A 16,757-nucleotide genomic window follows, 5' to 3' on the forward strand; every position below is an offset into this window, starting at 1 on the left:
GGCCATTGCAAAATGTTTATTTTGTGGACAATTAACCATTTCTTTGTGGATTTTGATTAGTGCTTGCGGTTATTGTCTTGCTGGAAGATTCACTTGCGGCCAAGTGTCAGCCTCCTGGCAGAGGCAACTAGGTTTTTGGCTAAAATGTTCTGGTACTTGGTAAAGTTCATGATGCCGTTGACCTTAACAGGACTAGAGGAAGCAAAATAGCCCCATATCATCAAAGATCCACCACCATATTTTACTGTAGGTATGAGGTACTTTTCAGCATATATTTATGTTTTTCAATGCCAAACCCACCACTGGTGTGTGGCCAAAGAGCTCTATTTTCATGTCATCTGACCATAGCACCGGTTCCAATCCAAGTGCCAATGCCATTGATCAAACTCCAGGCGGTGATATGGTCAGATGACACTGAAAATAGAGCTCTTTGGCCATGCACACCAGGTGTGGGTTTGGTGTTGAAAAACACAACGTTCATAGAGCCCCACAGTGGAGGTGTCATAATACCCATAAAACCTAGCGGTCAAACAGGGAAATGGTTCCAACTGTTTTTCCACCATTCATTTTTTCCCATAGGGAATTTTAGAAACACTTAAAATAAGGGCTGTGTTTCGTGTAGGCTTACCCTGGCGTGACGTTTTGATAACCATGTAACTCTCTCTCGGACAAGGTTACTTTTATCAATATATTCGGCTCTATTTACTCTCAGATTCGAAAATACTAATTAGCATCAAAGTAGACATCATGCAAGACTACAAATCCCTGCAAGCTCCTGCACGTCATCTCTAGCTGACACCTTTGCTAACAGGTATTGTGTCAGTTTAAAACTTCCACAAGACAGTTCACAGTATTGTAAATTTAAAGAAATGTAGCCAATTTATTAATTACAAAATGAAGTTATCATTAGATAGTTAATCCAGAGATTCTTACCTTTGCCTCGATTCGGCAGTCTTGTCCAGGTCATCATGGCATTTTTAGTTATTGATGATAGCCACATTAGCAGATAATTAGCATTTCATTTCCCCCCCTCATCAATCTACACACAATACCCCATAATGACAAAGCAAAAAAACACATTTTTGCTAATTTATTAAAAATAACAAACGAAAATATCACATTTACATAAGTATTCAGACACTTTACTCAGCACTTTGTTGAAGCACCTTTGGCAGCGATTACAGCCTCGAGTCTTCTTGGGTATGACGCTACAAGCTTGGCACACCTGTATTTGGGGAGTTTCTCCCATTCTTCTCCGCAGATCCTCTCAAGCTCTATCAGGTTGGATGGGGAGCGTCGCTGCACAGCTATTTTCAGGTCTCTCCAGAGATGTTCGATCGGGTTCAAGTCCGGGCTCTGGCTGGGCCACTCAAGGTCATTGAGACTTGTCCCGAAGCCACTCCTGCGTTGTCTTGGCTGTGTGTTTAGGGTCGTTGTCCTGTTGGAAGGTGAACCTTCACCCCAGTCTGAGGTCCTGAGCGCTCTGGAGCAGGTTTTCATCAAGGATCTCTCTGTACTTTGCTCCTTTCATCTTTCCATCGATCCTGACTAGTCTCCCAGTCCCTGCCGCTGAAAAATATCCCCACAGCATGATGCTGCCACCACCATGCATCACCGTAGGGATGGTGCCAGGTTTCCTCCAGAGGTGACGATTGGCATTCAGGCCGAAGAGTTCAATCTTGGTTTCATAAGACCAGAGAATCTTGTTTCTCATGGTCTGAGAGTCCTTTAGGTGCCTTTTGGCAAACTCCAAGCGGGCTGTCATGTGCCTTTTACTGAAGAGTGGCTTCCGTCTGGCCTGATTGGTGGAGTTCTCCCATCTCCACAGAGGAACTCTGAAGCTCTGTCAAAGTGACCATTGGGTTATTGGTCACCTCCCTGACCAAGGCCCTTCTCCCCAGATTTCTCAGTTTGGCTGGACGGCCAGCTCTAGGAAGAGTCTTGGTGGTGCCAAACTTCTTCCAATTAAGAATGATGGAGGCCACTGTGTTCTTGGGGACATTCAATGCTGCAGAAATGTTTTGGTACCCTTCCCCAAATCTGTGCCTCGACACAATCCTGTCTCGGAGCTCTACGGACAATTCCTTCAACCTCATGGCTTGGTTTTTGCTCTGACATGCACTGTCAACTGTGGGACCTTATATAGACAGGTGTGTGCCTTTCCAGATTATGTCCAATCAATTGTATTTACCACAGGTGGACTCCAATCAAGTTGTAAAAACATCTCAAGGATGATCAATGGAAACAGGATGCACCTGAGCTCAATTTCGAGTCTCATAGCAAAGGGTCCGAATACTTATGTAAATAAGGTTAAACATTTTTGTATCTTTTCGCTTTGTCATTATGTGGTACTGTGTGTAGATTGAAATCAATGTTAGAATAAGGGTGTAATTTAACAACATGTGGAAAAAGTCAAGGGGACTGAATACTTTCCGAATGCGCTGTAAATACAGGTGAATACATTGATAAAAGCCACATTGTCCTAGAGCGATTTACATGGTTATCAAAACATCATGCCAGGGTAAGCCTACACGAAACACAGCCCTGATTTTAAGTGTTTCTATATCCCCTATGAGAAAAATGAATGGTGGAAAACGATAGGAACCATTTCCTTGTTTGACCGCTAGGTTTTATGGGTCTTATGACTCATACTGTGGTAATATTACAGGTAACATTACAAAAACGTTCTCTCTCCCTAGAATTGTTAGCAATAATAGTTTTTTTTGCAGCAATAATAGGGTTTGGGTCCAGGCTAAATGTATAGGTATAGGTTTAGCCACAGGCTAATATCAGTAGCACATCATAACTATCAGGGATTGAGGATCTCTGAAGCGCTACATTTATTATAAAGAGCTATTCTTTTCTCACACTGTCAAATGTTGAATTTATCATCAAAGGTGACACTTAGCATGGACCTTCCTGTTTTTCTTTTCAAGAGGGACTGATGTGATGGAGCAGTTTGAAGGTGAGTGCTATTCATCTGTAAATTCTTTGATTAAAAGGTGTTTGTTTTATTATAAAGTACATGGTCATTTACTCCATGCTGTGCACTGATTAGATCAATCCACATGGTGCGTTAGGAGAAAGCGGTGCACCTGTAATTTGATGCATCAATAGCAATGAATTATAGATGATTTACATCAGTATTTGGTTACATTTTGTTTACAGTGTTTGTTTACATTTACAATGTACAAGCTTATGGGTTCTGATGGGGTACTACAGTTGAACTAAGCTCATGAGGCATTTATAAGTAATATTCTTCAAGAATCATAAGGTATAGATAATTATTTATTGTCCAATATGTAGCAACTACAGATTGCCCCTTTAAGAATGAGGCTGACTTTCCCTGTAGATTATGTCTACACTTAGATTGTACACTTCTACGTCAGCCTTCACAAATTATTTCCAAACATGTTTACTATTGAACATGTTTTTAAGAACTTCAAAGTTCCTCATCCACATCAATAAGGCCGGGTATAGCAAAAATAACCACAGTCAAATGAACACTGTGTTGTGGTTGGACAACATCTTCTCTTCCTCTTTTTGCATATTTAATGGTCTCTGTCCTTGCAAATAACATCAACAAAGAGCCAGGGAACCTTTCCTTAAGTCTTCTCTCCACCCTTTGTTAACTGGGTGATGGTCTATTGTGAGTGACTGTGTAAGTGCTGCCACTGAGATTAGAGATCAGAAGAAGGGCTGGAGATTGGCCCTGAACCACATCAATTCATAATGAAAGTTTCAAATGTTTACTGCATTCAAGATTACTTGGGAATCCTGTACCTACAGGACCAAGTCACTGAGATCAGATACAAAATAGTTGTGTTTCTCAATAAATTGTATTCAGACACAGCTCTACAGTGGCTTGCAAAAGTATTCACCCCCCTTGGCATTTTTCCTATTTTGTTGCCTTACAACCTGGAATTAAAATTGATTTTTGGGGGGTTTGTATCATTTGATTTACACAACATGCCTACCACTTTGAAGATGCAAAATATTTTTTTGTGTGAAACAAACAAGAAATTAGACAAAAAAACAGGAAACTTGAGCGTGCATAACTATTCACCCCCCCAAAGTCAATACTTTGTAGGACCACCTTTTGCAGCAATTACAGCTGCAAGTCTCTTGGGGTATGTCTCTATAAGCTTGGCACATCTAGCCACTGGGATTTTTGCCTTCTTCAAGGCAAAAGCTGCCTGCTCCAGCTCCTTCAAGTTGAATGGGTTCCGCTGGTGTAAAGCAATCTTTAAGTCATACCACAGATTCTCAATTGGATTGAGGTCTGGGCTTTGACTAGGCCATTCCAAGACATTTCAATGTTTCCCCTTAAACCACTCAAGTGTTGCTTTAGCAGTATGCTTAGGGTCATTGTCCTGCTGGAAGGTGAAACTCCGTCCCAGTCTCATATCTCTGGAAGACTGAAACAGGTTTCCCTCAATAATTTCCCTGTATTTAGCGCCATCCATCATTCCTTCAATTCTGACCAGTTTCGCAGTCCCTGTCGATGAAAAACATCCCCACAGCATGATGCTGCCACCACCATGCTTCACTGTGGGGATGGTGTTCTCAGGGTGATGAGAGGTATTGGGTTTGCGCCAGACATAGCGTTTTCCTTGATGGCCAAAAAGCTCAATTTGAGTCTCATCTGACCAGAGTACCTTCTTCCATATGTTTGGGGAGTCTCCCACAACACCAAACGTGTTTGCTTATTTATTTTTTTAAGCAATGGCTTTTTTCTGGCCTGTCTTCCATAAAGCCCAGCTCTGTGGAGTGTACGGCTTAAAGTGGTCCTATGGACAGATACTCCAATCTCCGCTGTGGAGCTTTGCAGCTCCTTCAGGGTTTTCTTTGGTCTCTTTGTTGTCTCTCTGATTAATGCCCTCCTTGCCTGGTCTGTGAGTTTTGGTGGGCGGCCCTCTCTTGGCATGTTTGTTGTGGTGCCATATTCTTTCAATTTTTTTATGATGGATTTAATGGTGCTCCGTGGGATGTTCAAAGTTGCGGATATTTTTTTATAACCCTGCTCTGTACTTCTCCACAACTTTGTCCCTGACCTGTTTGGAGAGCTCCTTGGTCTTCATGGTGCCGCTTGCTTGGTGGTGCCCCTTGCTTAGTGGTATTGCAGACTCTGGGGCCTTTCAGAATAATAATAATAATAATATGCCATTTAGCAGACGCTTTTATCCAAAGCGACTTACAGTCAGAACAGGTGTATATATACTGAGATCATGTGACACTTGGATTGCACACAGGTGGACTTTATTTAACGAATTATGTGACTTCTGAAGGTAATTGGTTGCACCAGATCTTATTTAGGGGCTTCATAGCAAAGGGGGTGAATACATATGCACACACCACTTTTCCGTTATTTATGTTTTAGAATTTTTTGAAACAAGTTATTTTTTTCATTTCACTTCACCAATTTGGACTATTTTGTGTATGTCCATTACATGAAATCCAAATAAAAATCAATTTAAATTACAGGTTGTAATGCAACAAAATAGGAAAAACGCCAAGGGGGATGAATACTTTTGCAAGGCACTGTAATCCCCAGAATTGTTTTTGTTGAAATGGCACTAACTAAGAATAACTAAGGAGTTAATTAATAGTTTACTCAATTCACTTTATAAATTAGCTATCTAATCTGTGACTACAGCCCTCTGTTCCCACATTTCTATAATACAGATTATTTGGTTTCATCACAGAGCCACACCAAACCATCTATTGCTCTCGTGCCCAAAAGGAAGAACAAATAAACCAGAAGCCAATCCTTTAGAGGTCACCTCCACAACAAGCCCGTGACACTTAACTCATGTGAATTCAAGGATGACAGACTGCACATGCAAAGTTTGTGGCCCTCTTTAAGAATGACAGCTCCTGCTCATCCAAGCATCAACCTGTCACTAGTGGATATAAAAAGGTCATTTACAGTGCCTTCAGAAAGTATTCATACCCCTTGACTTATTCAACATTTTGTTGTGTGACAGCCTGAATTCAAAATGGATTAAATGCATTTTTTCTCTCACCCATCTACAGTACACACAATTCCACATATTTTTTTTGCAAATGTATTGAAAATGAAATACAGAAATATCTCATTTACATAAGTATTCACACCCCTCAATACTTTGTAGAAGCACCTTTGGTAACTATTAAAACTGTGAGTATTTCTGGGTAAGTCTCTAAGAGCTTTCCACACCTGGATTGTGCAACATTTGCCCATTATTCTTTTCAACATTTTTCAGGCTCTGTCAGATTGGTTGTTGGTCATTGCTAGACAACCATTTTCAGGTCTTGTCATAGATTTTCAAGTAGATTTAAGTCAAAACTGTAACTCAGCCGCTCAGGAACATTAATTGTCTTCTTGGTAAGCAACTCCAGTGTAGATTTGACTTTGTGTTTAAGGTTATTGTCCCGCTGAAAGGTGAATTAATCTCCCAGTGTGTTGTGGAAAGCAGACTGAACTAGGATTTTGCCTGTGCTTAGCTCCATTCCGTTTCTTTTTTATCCTGAAAAACGTCCCAGTCCTTAACGATTACAAGCATATCCATAACATGATGCAGCCACCACTATGCTTGATATGGAAAGTGGTACTCAGTAATGTGTTGTATTGGATTTGCCGCAAACATAACACTTTGTATTCAGGACAAAAAGTGAATTGCTTTGCCACATTTTTGCAGTATTACTTTAGTGCCTTGTTGCAAACAGGATACATGTTTTGGAATATTTTTACTCTGTACAGGCTTCATTCTTTTCACTTTGTCAATTAGGTTAGTATTGTGGAGTAACTACAATGTTGTTGATCCATCCTCAGTTTTCTCCAATTACAGCCATTAAACTCTGTAACTGTTGTAAAGTCACCATTGGCCTCATGGTGAAATCCCTGAGCGGTTTCCTTCCTCTCCGGCAAATGCGTTAGGAATGACGCCTGTATCTTTGTAGTGACTGGGTGTATTGATACACCATCCGAAGTGTAATTAGTAAGCTCAAAGGGATACTGTATTCAATGTCTGTTTTTGTTTGTTTTTTGTACATCTACCAATAGGTGCCCTTCTTTGCGAGGCACTGGAAAGCCTCTCTTGTGTTTGTGGTTGAATCTGTGTTTGAAATTCACTGTTTGACTTAGGGACCTTACAGATAATTGTATGTGTGGGGTACAGAGATGAGGTAGTCATTCAAAAAATCATGTTATTCACTATTATTGCACATAGAGTGAGTATGCAACTTATTATGTGACTTGTTAAGCAAATTCTTACTCCTGAGCTTATTTAGGCTTGCCATAACAAAAGGGTTGAATACTTATTCACTCAAGACATTTCAGCTTTTCATTTTTTATTAATTTGTAAAAATGTAAAAATACATAATTCCACTTTGGGGTATTATGTGTAGGCCAGTGACACAAAATCTAAATGTAATCAATTTTAAATTCATGCTGTAACACATCAAAATGTGGAAAAAGTCAAGAGGTGTGAATACTTTCTGAAGGCACTGTACCTGGTTCCAGTAGTGGTTTAATGTATGCATTGTTGTGGAATTCTAAAATCCAGCTGTCACTTTCAGTATTACCCCTCCAGAAAGCTAAATCATTATCATTTAATCCTAGGGTTACATAATGGCAAACCTTTCTACCTCAACATCAGTGCTGAATTCATATTCTACAGCATAGAAATCATGTCCCCCTGCCACTGGAGCCACTTCTATTCCTTCGGACATATGTGTCTACTGTGTACCATGGCCCAGGGGGTAATAGACATTAATGCGTAAAGCAAGGATGACTTTGACAGTTCTGACAGGATATCCAATCCCCAAGGAGGCTTGATTATCATGTATTCAGACAGTCACTGTAGCCAATCAGTTTTCTTTTATACTATTATGTGTACTGTAGAATTCTTCCCCTTATCCTAGGGAGAATTGGCTTGTCTAATTGAATATGCTGCAAATAGGAGGCATCCCCTCGGGACATTGTCTAACACTTTTGAATAGGGATTGTGACTGTGTGGGTGTTGCATATAAAACGTTGCTTTAAGGCTGTACTAACGTGGCTCTTGGGGAGAGGAGGTACATCTGGGATATAATGCAAGCTGTCACCCATGTCAGATGAAGACCATTCTCATATAATCTCCTGCCATTTAGCTGCTGGTGAGAGGCTGCATGACCAATGCTGATGAAGGTTAGTCAAACACCTCACAGATAGGGGGCATGAATGCTTGCCATGTGAAATTACAGCGGTGGTCAGAGGCAGACAGAGAGAGCTCCACTGGTGCTTAAGTAGGGCTTTTCTTCTGTGATTCAGTCGTGATTTAATCTTTCAGAAAAATGATTCTATTTTTTGCTTTTGTAATAGATTTTGCATGCCACCCTCTCTATGGAACTAATTTTCCCTACAGATGTTCAATAGTGTGACAGAGCCATTTGTCAGTCAAACCACAGGAGAAGCTAAACTGTATGCCGTAACATACTGTAGTGTACATATTGGACTATACAACAGACTTTAACTGAGAAAACAGGGCATATTGAATTTATCCTGTACATCAAATCACAGTGTTTATTTGTAGATTAGGGGTGCAGTTTTATACACCTTCAGTCAATTAGACAACAACTAGAAGTATGGAACATGAATTACTCTTCTGTACACTCAAGAGCTAGAGTAGAGAGTGAGAAGCATGGCACGATAGCTCACCCGTAACTATACAAGCTACTAATCATTTCTTACCATGCATGCTGTCTATTGGCCAATTTGTTGTCTTCTCTCAGAAGAGGGCTGACCCTATGTGATGTGAAGTGATGGTCGAGTTCAAAGTTTATCGTAGGTTACTGTATTTCAGAAGAAACATCAAAGCGCTCTGATGCCCTGTGGCCTACTAAGTGCTGTTATTTACAGTGCATATTGTTCTTTGTGACATGATTATTAGGTGTGGTACAGTGATGTTAAGTATATGTTGCTGATCTTCAACAGATGTGATGTGCGTTTGATCACACTTGACTACTGATCTGTCAACAGGAAATAGGAGTGAGACTAGGGGGGTCTAAGCACTGGGGTTTTCAGTATTGTTCATACCCGTATTTACATCCTTGCATTATGTTTGTGAAATGGTACAACTGTTCTAAAGGCAGGGGGAATTATGTCAACATGGAAACCAATATCAGTTTCTCCCATGTTCAGCATGTACATCCATATCGAACTAAGTTGCATTCATCAAATGCATCCTGGTTGTAGGCCTACCATTCAGTATTTCCATACAGTATTAAAACAGAGAGTGTCATTCATTTAACCTGCATCTTTTCATGTTGTGTTGCAATCTGCAGTGTTGTATTGTTTACATACACAATGTCATTACTCTTATCTTAAAAGGAACAAGGAAGCATACCTGGTGGCTAAACTGTCTTCTGCCTTGAAGTTGATTATGTGTTTAGTGAGCATGTGGCATAACTCATTTCTTGTAAAATAATAAAAAGAACAGAGAGAGAAAAATACAATTGCAAACAATATTGTTGCCATGGTGATGCCCAGCATTCAACAGACCTCTGTGAGGCCATTCACCCTTTGAAAATGGATTGAGTTGTCCAGTGGAGAACAGGATAATTAGTATGGGTAGGCTGTTAGCAGTCTTGTAGTGGGTGAACTGGAGAATTACGATGAGCAGGCTGGCTGTTGGTTCCCCTGATTAGTATACTTTCTTCACATTCTTTCTTGAGATTTTCCTCATCTATGTTTGATCCCATCCATCTTCCGGAGTCCCTGTACAGTATGTCCCATTGCAGGTGGACCAGTATCACAAAGGACAGGCTGGTGTGTAGTCTCTGACTTTGTTGAAGTGGTGGAAGAAGAGGTTTAACTGGAAGAACTCCTGAGCAAACCTCTTGCCCTTTGATAACTGTTGTTCTATCTTTTCTCGTTTGTCCTTTTTCCTCTTGTTAATAGGAATTGCTCTTCAACCAATTTCATCCATCATCTAAGATCCTCCAGTTGAATAACTTGAATACAAACACTGCATCAACAAAGTTTCTTCTTCTGATGTGTTTCCTTCACTACATTGATATTACTGTAGCCTGGCAGTTTTGCAGATTGTTCCTGTAATGAAACATCAACTCCATAGTTTCAGTTATTTACCCATTTTCTGACAGAAGCTTGTGCAGCTCCATTTTCAGGGTGGACCTAGTGAGACTCAGAATGAAACTGTTTCCACTCTTAAACACAACCATATGTGAACACTAAGTCGCACAAAATGCTTGGAATTAAAGGCCAAACAATAAAGTACTCAGGGCTCACGTTTTGCATGCTTTGGTGTCATATACAGTACGTAGATCATTCAAACTTCATACTGAGATCTGCCGTTTACCAGGATTGAATGGGTTCAATACAAATCACTGTAACACCCGGACATGTTCTTATAGTGGATCCTTGTTAACTTGAGCCTAGCCAACTGTTTAATCACAATAACACATACACAATCAGAATCCATTTAGAGAGACAGGACTGTTGTATGTGTTTAATTAAACAAGACATGCTTCTTTGCAGAGGCTAATGTAAAGTTAGCTTATGCTTTAAGCCATAATACAGTATACAAATGAAAGCAACAGCAACTGTTCAATGGATATTCCAAATTGAATCACAGATAATACCAGACTTGGGGGGGAAATGACGATTTCGATAAGATATACACTACCAGTCAAAAGTTTGGACACACCTACTCATTCAAAGGTTTTTCTTTATTTTTTACTATTTTCTACATTGTATAATAATAGTGAAGACATCAAAACCATGAAATAACACATGTGGAATCATGTAGTAACCCAAAAATTGTTAATGAAATCTAAATATATTTTATATTTGAGATTCTTCAAATAGCAACGCTTTGCCTTGATGACAGCTTTGCACATTCTTTTTTTTCTTTTTGTTGTTGTTTTTTTGTATATTTTTTGTTTATTTGTTTATTTTTTATTTTTTGGGGGGGAATGGATCAGCTTAATATTGCAGATAGATTGTATCTTCTATTAATGTAATTGTCTGCATCACTTCCAATCCCCCATGTTTTTTATTTTTATTTTTTATATATATATTCCCCTTTATTACTTTTCAACCCCACCATCCTTTCCCTACTTGGAGTAAATTAGTGAACAACAATGCCCAGGCCTCTACTTCCGGTCTATACTTACTATCTACACCTTATGGACAGAGTTAATTTTACAATAATTCTATTATATATATATATATATATATATATATATATATATATATATATTTTTTTATTTTTTTATTTTTTTTTTGCTCCTGAACTTCTTCTACTCTCAAACGCTCCGATCATTTTCATGATGTCCATCCGGTTTGCTTCTATATGCCATATCTTTCTAACTGTGCTCTTTCCCAAAAGCTCCCAACATACAACCTATATACTTATTATGGACACAGTATGCTTACATTATTAGCTATCTTTGTTATTATTGGTTGTTATTTGTTATTAGTCCCATCCTTCAACTCTATTCAATACCTCCCATCTATCTCTTAACACCATCCATATAGGATTTCTATTTGCCATATATATTTCAACCGTACTGTGATGTTTTACAAAAGTTCTGAACCTTTCTATTCTCATTGCTTCTACAGATTGTGAATTAAAAATAAACATTTTTGCTAAAAGTATTATTATATTATTGATCGATTGACTATGACTTTTCAGATCACCCAGTAATGCTATCTGCAAGGTTTGTTCCAGGTAAATATTGCAATCATTTAGCCATTCCTGGACCTGTGTCCAAAAACAAGCTACAAATGGACAGAACCAAAACAAATGATCTAATGATTATGTCTCTTCACAGCAAAATCTGCAGAGCTGGGAAGATTGTATCCCCCATATAGTAGCAAGAATTTTATATAATAATTTAAATTGAAAGATTCTAATTTTTGAATCCGGTGTCGTTTTGCGTGTCAGTTCATAAACACTATGACATGGGATCGGTACGTCAAAGATCTCTTCCCAACTATTTTGCAATCTATATGGGATGGCTGTCAATCCTTTGGTCCTTAAGTGAAACTGATATACTTTTTTATTTATCACAGTTTTCCTTAACCAATTATGTTCTTTAATGCAAGGCCGACAGACAAGTTCTTTACTTTCTCCCCCTTCAACTTTCCTCTTCCACTTTTGCGGTAAGGCTGCAATATTTGGTTGTAATTTTGGGTAGAGCAGACATTTCCATATGTTTTTGTTAGCTGCATGTGCGACATAACTCCACCAGTCCTACCGATGATATCATTTACGAAGATTATACATTTTTTAAACATTCTGTCAAAAAATAAAGGGTTTTTGTCAATTAGTATATTTGAATTTAACCACAATATTTGTTGCATTATTTGTTCTGTCGTTTCTGGAGGATTAAATTGAAATTGCAACCAACTTTCTATGGCTTGTTTTAGAAATAGTGACATTTGGGAGATTATTTCCTTTTCAAATAACTGAAAGTGAGAGGTTGTAATCTGAATAAAGGGAAAAAGGCCTTTCTTGAACATTGGGTGAGACAATCTTACTAATTTGCTTGAGAACCAGTTCGGATTTAAGTATAACTTTTGGATGACTGAAGATTTTAGTGATAGGTCTAATGCTTTAATATTTAATAATTTCTGTCCTCCGAATTCATATTCATTATATAAATATGCTCTTTTAATTTTGTCTGGCTTGCTGTTCCAAATAAAATTGAATATTTTTTTCTCATATAATTTAAAAAACTGCTTTGCACATTCTTGGCATTCTCTCAACCAGCTTCATGAGGTAGTCACCTGGAATGCATTTCAATTAACAGATGTGCCTTCTTAAAAGTTAATTTGTGGAATTTCTTTCCTTCTTAATGCGTTTGAGCCAATCAGTTGTGTGACAAGGTAGGTGGGGTATACAGAAGATAGCCCTATTTGGTAAAAGACCAAGTCCATATTATGGCAAGAACAACTGAAATAAGCAAAGAGAAATGACAGTCTATCATTAATTTAAGACATGAAGGTCAGTCAATCCGGAAAATTTCAAGAACGTTGAAAGTTTCCTCAAGTGCAGTCGCAAAAACCATCAAGCGCTATGAAGAAACTGGCTCTAATGAGGACCACCACAGGAATGGAAGACCCAGAGTTACCTCTGTTGCAGAAGATACGTTCATTAGAGTTACCAGCCTCAGAAATTGCAGCCCAATAAATGCTTCACAGAGTTCAACTCACAGACACATCTCAACATCAACTGTTAATGGGGGGACTGTGTGAATCCGGCCTTCATGGTCGAATTGCTGCAAAGAAACCACTACTAAAGGACACCAATAAGAAGAAGAGACTGCTTGGGTCAAGAAACACAAGCAATGGACATTAGACCGGTGGAAATGTGTCCTTTGGTCTGGAGTCCAAATTTGAGATTTTTGGTTCCAACCGCCGTGTCTTCGTGAGACGCGGTGTGGGTGAACGGATGATCTCTGCATGTGTAGTTCCCACTGTAAAGCATGGAGGAGAAGGTGTTATGTGTGGGGGTGCTTTGCTGGTGACACTGTCTGTGATTTATATAGAATTTAAGGTACACTTAACCAGCATTCTGCAGCGATACGCCATCCCATCTGGTTTGGGCTTAGTGGGACTATCATTTGTTTTTCAACAGGACAATGACCCAACACACCTCCAGGCTGTGTAAGGGCTATTTGACCATGAAGGAGAGTGATGTAGTGCTGCATCAGATGACCTGGCCTCCACAATCCCCCGACCTCAACCCAATTGAGATGGTTTGGGATGAGTCGGATGGCAGAGTGAAGGAAAAGCAGCCAACAAGTGCTAAGCATATGTGGGAACATATGTGGAAAAGCATTCCAGGTGAAGCTGGTTGAGAGAATGCCAAGAGTGTGCAAAGCTGTCATCAAGGCAAAGGGTGGCTATTTGAAGTATAAAATATATTTTGATTTGTTTAACACTTTTTTGGTTACTACATTATTCCATATGTGTTATTTCATAGTTGTGATGTCTTCACTATTATTCTACAATGTAGAAAATAGTAAAAAATTAAGAAAAACCCTTGAATGAGTAGGTGTGTCCAAACTTTTAACTGGTACTGTATGTTTACCACTGGAAAATATAATCCTCCTGATCGCTCAATCACTTACAGTATAATACCGTATAGGTGATGCATTACACTTCTATGTTGTACAGTATGTGACTCGCATGACTTATGATCATGTTGGGATTCATGAGTCACTGTTCACACATCCCTATGCCAATGACATATATTAATGTCTTAAATAACTAATAGAAACAATCCAACCTGTTTGCATGTGTATTTTCTTACCTTCAGACCAATTATTTACCCCATGCAAACATTTGCATTGTAATTTTAGTCATTTAGCAGACGGTCTTATCCAGCGCAATTAGGGTTTAATGCCTTGCTCAAGGGCACATCGACAGATTTTTCACGTGGTCGGCTCGGGGATTCGAACCAGCAACCTTTGGGTTACTGGCCCAGCGCTCTTAACCGCTAGGCTACCTGCCGCCAAACAAATGTAATACATAATGCATCTGACAGTTTCCGTAAATCCGTTTTTTAAGTACACATTCTCTGTCCAACATTTCTGGTTGTGGTCTGATTTTAATCTACTAAATTATTAATTATATTTTCTCATGGAAGATTGGGAGTAAATCAGCTACATTGTTTGCCAAATATGGTATTCAAACATGCCATTAGCCTCAAATCTAACACAATCTGTCTGTCAGTCATTTGAGATGTGGATGGAATTACTCATACATTTTGAGAAAGTAAGATCTATTGTAGAAAGAATGAAGAACATTCTAATCGAAACAAAACTGCAAGTGCTAGCTGAAGCCTGACATTGTGTAATTGAAAGAAAATGTTTAAATCTGCTGAAAATCATTTGAGGCTCTCAATGTCTTAAATAAAATAAAAACGAAAGAGAATGTCAGTCCTTTTGCACTAATAAGCTTCCTATTCCAAACTTCTACTTTAAAACATTTAGTTAATCAAAAAGACAAATCTAACCAAATGAATAGTAATTCTTTAAAATCAGCAAGAATGTCATTATTACTAAAGTGGTGGCTTTGGCCAGCTAAATCCTGAAATATTTGCTGTTCGAACTGCCAGACAAATTTATTGTTGAGTGTGTATCTCCCACTCCCTGTCCAGGAAAAGCATGTGCTGCTTTGTGGTCTTTAATGTACATAGGTGGTCTCATTAGATTTTGAAAGGCCCAGAGAAAAAAATGATGATATTTTAACGTAGATGCTTCCCATAGTTCCAATTGTAGAGGAAAGGTCATTAGGAATTGGCCTATTGTCCTTGTATGTGCCTGCCTAAAAACATCTCACAAAATGTTGTCTTGAAGCTTGTGAGAATACATGGAGGGGACAGTTAGACAGAATACACAGTATGTTATCATACTGAGATGTCTGCTCCAATCCTTAACATATTTGAAGGGGTGGGGGTTAAGGCTAGGAGTGAGTCTTCATATTTGGACATAACTCGTTACTTATTAGCTGATTGACCATGGGTAGAGAGAAAGCTGAGCTGACTAGTGTTGGCACGATACCAACAATTTACTAATGATACGATACCAGGCCAAGTATCACGATACCGAGTAGTATCGCGATACCATGGGGAAAACAATTCTGAGTGGCCTATCATCCTGTTCATCCATTCCCTATGATGCGTGTTACCGTTTTCTAAACGTTATGTGCATGCGCTACACAGAAAACATGTCACGTATATTCACATTTCTACTCAATACAACACATATGGAATTTAACTTCACACTGTATAATACAATGCCACATAGAATGGCTGATTTGCAAAAATGTTCAAAGGCCTACCTGTGATTTGGGCTGGGTTTCTGTATAGCACTTTGTGACATCTGCTGATGTAAAAAAGGTTTTATAAATACATTTGATTAATCTGGCTGGAGAAATGGGCGAAAGGAATATAAATTACATGCATAATGATCTGCATGTCATTGTGGCAGTAAGGGGAAAACACTGCATGAAACCTTTACTCTTCAGTAAACAGACCCAGAGCTCCCTCCTTACCTCCCTCTCCCACAAACACACACACACTGTTCCCAACTTGAAAAACGTTAGTAGAATTTAAGGACCACCAGAAAGAGAGAGATTTTTTGATATAGTTTAGGCTTACATTAGGCCTATATGAATCCTACCTTTACATTTACATTTACACTTTAGTCATTTAGCAGACGCTCTTATCCAGAGCGACTTACAGTTAGCGAGTGCATACATTTTTCATACCTTTGAAACACATCTCATGAGTAGTGAAGCAGACCCTTTTCCTTTCTTCCTGCGCCAATCAAATTTGCCTGACTGAACAAAGTTGTTTATCAAACCAATAATTAGGGACCCAGGATTAGTTTAAAACAACCCGCGACCTGGTTTGTGAAATTATGTAAAATCCGTGCGAAATCGCGCAGGTAGCTCCGGTAATATGGGTCATATTTTTTTTAACGTTTGAGCTGTGAACAATTTGTTTTCTTTGCTGTAAAGCTGCAAGCATGCTTGTCGCGAAGCTGTGCTCTATTTATCCTCTCTGGCACTTAGAGACTGCGTGACAGCGAACTTGCAAAGCCTACTCAGACTGGCCTGTGCTTTATGAAATTATACAATGTATCAACTTTGCTCGCTCTGCGTGCTGCTCCAATGTATCAAATGCACAAATGTAACAACAGAAGACTCATCAGGGACTGCATCCCCGCTCGCCATCACGGCTAAATTATATTTAAAAAAC

This window comes from Coregonus lavaretus (assembly GCF_964263955.1).
Source record: "Coregonus lavaretus genome assembly, chromosome: 36".
In the NCBI taxonomy this organism is placed as follows: domain Eukaryota; kingdom Metazoa; phylum Chordata; class Actinopteri; order Salmoniformes; family Salmonidae; genus Coregonus; species Coregonus lavaretus.